The sequence below is a fragment of the Macaca nemestrina genome, unplaced genomic scaffold (assembly GCF_043159975.1).
Source record: "Macaca nemestrina isolate mMacNem1 unplaced genomic scaffold, mMacNem.hap1 Scaffold_120, whole genome shotgun sequence".
Classification (NCBI taxonomy): Eukaryota; Metazoa; Chordata; class Mammalia; order Primates; family Cercopithecidae; genus Macaca; species Macaca nemestrina.
This window is the reverse complement of record NW_027257603.1, coordinates 3,397-6,792: the sequence shown is the minus strand read 5'-3', so window position 1 is coordinate 6,792 and position 3,396 is coordinate 3,397.

Sequence of the window (3,396 nt, the reverse complement as noted above, 5' to 3'; positions counted from 1 at the left end):
GTTCAGCCCCTACGGTGCCATTGCTTGGAAATCACTCGTGGGAACACACACTTATGGGTCACGTGTGAAGAATTTTCCTTTTTCTATTTTTTTCCCCCTTTTTTTCGTGTGTGTGTGTGTGTGTGTGTGTGTGTGTGCGTGCGCGCGCGCGGTGGGACGGAGTTTCGCTCTTGCTGCCCAGGCTGGAGTGCAATGGCGCGATCTCGGCTCACTGCAACCTCCGCTTGCCAGGTTCCAGCGATTCTCCTGCGTCTGCCTCCCCGAGTAGCTGGGATTACAGGCCTGCGCCCCCATGCCCGGCTAATTTTGTATTTTTAGTAGAGACGGGGTTTCTTCATGTGGGTCAGGCTGGCCTCGAACTCCCGACCTCAGGTGATCCACCCGCCTCGGCCTTCCAAAATGCTGGGATGACGGGCATGAGCCACCGTGCCCGGCCTTAGCCGTTTATTTTAAAGTCGAGGAGCTTATCGGGGAAATACGAGAAGTTTGGACATCACAGGTGACAGAGAGAAAGGTCTGCAAATGGCCCTTCCATCCAAGTGGGGACCCGGCCTCGATCTCCCGAAATCATGCACCCAGTGGGGAAGCCCGGCAAGGCCCGTCTGTGTAGATTCCTCTCGGCCTCTCTAAGCACGCACTTCTCACTTTCGTGGAAGGGGCAGGGCCCTCTCTGGGACGGGGGAATCTGACAGACAAAGAGACAGACGTAGAAAAAGAGAGATGGACAGACAGAGACAGAGAGAAACGGACAGAAAGAGCGAGAGAGCGAGAGAGCGAGAGCGAGAGCGAGAGCGAGAGAGCGAGAGTGAGAGCGAGAGCGAGAGCGAGAGAGAGAGAGAGAGAGAGAGAGAGAGAGAGAAACAGACTAGACAGGGAGGGGGAGAGAGGGAGAGAGACAGACAGAGACAGACAGACAGGCAAAAAAGAGAGTAAGACAGAAGACAGACACAGTGAGTGAGAGACACAGGTAGAGAGAGAGAGAGACAGAGAGAGAGAGAGAGAGACAGAGAGACAGAGAGAAAGAGAGGGACAGGCAGACAGATAAAGAGAGTGACAGAGAAAGACATAGACGGACAGTGAGAGACAGAGAGAAACAGACAGAGAGAGAGAGAGAGAGAGAGAGAGAGAGAGGCAGACAGACCGACAGGCAAAGAAAGAGAGTAAGACAGAAGACAGAGACAGTGAGAGAGACAGGAAAGACAGAAACGGACAGAGAGAGACAGAGAGGAACAGACAGAAAGAGAGAGGGTCCTAGCCCAATAGCGATACAGTGCCATTTCTTTCATTTCCTCTTTCTTTCCTTCCTTCCTTCCTTCTTTCTTTCTTTCTTTCTTTCTTTCTTTCTTTCTTTCTTTCTTTCTTTCTTTCTTTCCTCTTTTTTTATTTTTTTATTTTTTTATTTTTTTGAGACGGAGTCTTGCTCTGTCACCCAGGCTGGAGTGCAGTGGCGCGATCTCAGCTCCCTGCAACCTCCGCCTCCCGGGTTCACACCGTTCTCCGGCCTCAACCTCCCGAGTAGCTGGGACTACAGGCGCCGGCCACTACACCCAGATAATTCGTTTGTTTTTTTAGTAGAGACGGGGTTTCACCATGTTAGCCAGGATGGTCTCGATCTCCTGACCTGGCGATCCGCCCGCCTCAGCCTCCCAAAGTACTAGGATGACAGACGTGAGCCACTGCGTTCAGTCTACAGTGCCGTATCTCAGAAATCACTCACAGGAACAGACACTTACAGGTCATGTGTAGAGTTTCTTTTTTTGTTTTGTTTTGTTTTGTTTTGTTTTGTTTTGTTTTGTTTTGTTTCGTTTTGTTTTGTTTTGCACGAGGAGGTGGCGGGATGGAGTTTCGCTCTTGCGTCCCAGGATGGAGTGAAATGGCAGAGGGGACTCAGGGAGTCAACCTATGGCAGAGATGGCACGTCATTCAGAGCGTAACGTCCACAGCGAAAGGTGGTAGGGCCGGCACTTTTAAAGGCTGAAATCCCGGCGGCTCAGGCCTGTCGTCCTCGCACTTTGGGAGGCCCAGGAGAACGGATCACTTGAGGTCAGGAGTTCGAGACCAGTGCGGCCAACATGGAGAAACCCCGTCTCTACTCAAAATACAAAAATTAGCCAGATGTGGTGGTGTGCGCCTGTAATCCCAGCCACTGAAGAAGAATCACTGGAATCCGGGAGGCAGAGGTTGCAGTGAGCCGAGGGAGTGCCACTGCACCCCCGCCTGGGTGACAGACTGAGAGAGACTCAGTCCCTCCCTACCAAAAAAGAAAGAAAGAAAGAAAAGAAAGAAAGAAAGAAAAGAAAGAAAGAAAGAAAGAAAGAAAGAAAGAAAGAAAGAAAGAAAGAAAGAAGAAAAAAAAAAAAAAAGAAAAAAGAAAAAAAACCACAGGGACCGCCACCGGGCGCAGTGGCTCACACATGTAATCCCAGCACTTTGGGAGGCCGAGGTGGGCGGATCACCTGAGGTCAGGAGTTCAAGAGCAGCCTGGCCCACATGGTGAAACTCCGTCTCTACTAACATGGAAACATCTTCGGAGCATGATGGTGGGTGCCTGTAATCCCAGCTGCTCAGGAGGCTGAGACGGGAGAATCGCTTGAACCTGGGAGACGGTGGTTGCAGTGAGCCGAATTGCACCACTGCACTCCAGGCTGGGTGGCTGAGTGAGACTCTGTCTTAAAACAACAACAACAACAGCAGCAAAAAAAATAGCAAACGCACAAAAAAAGAACAGGCCAAAATACTCCATTGTCACTGAACGTTCCGCCACCAGACCGGAAACCCCCTGACTCAGGTCAAGGAGGTGGTGTTTCCTTCTCTCTGTCTCTTGTCTCTCTCTCTCTCTCTCTCTCTCTCTCTCTCTCTCTCTCTCTCCCCCCCCCCACAACTTTTATGTCTTGTTCAAGCACACATGTGCAAGATTGTTACACAAGTAAACTTCTGACTGGGGGGTTCAGTGTGCAGATGATTTCATCACCCGGATAACTCAGCGCAGTACCCGACAGTTTTCGTGGTTTGGTTTTTTGTTTTGTTTTGTTTTGTTTTGTTTTTCCCTGAAGATGTCTCTCCTTCCACACCTCCTCCCTCAAGTAGGCTCCCGCCTCTCTCGTCCCCCTCGTTCTGCCCACGAGTTCTCATTATTTAGTTCCCAGTTATAGATGAGAACACGCGGTCTTTAGCTGATCGTTGCTTTCATCTTCGGCGGTGGCGGTGAAAGAGGCATGACACGAAATCGACCCTTAGGACGCTCCCCTCCGTCCCCACCCCACACCCCCTCCCCACACACACCCTCATTCCTGCCCCCCCTCCTCAAACCCAAGACAGGAAGAAAGGCAGATATTAAAGTCAGAGGTCAGCCTCCAAGACGGTGGAGGCAAGGGATCTGAAAGGGTGAGCAAGCGA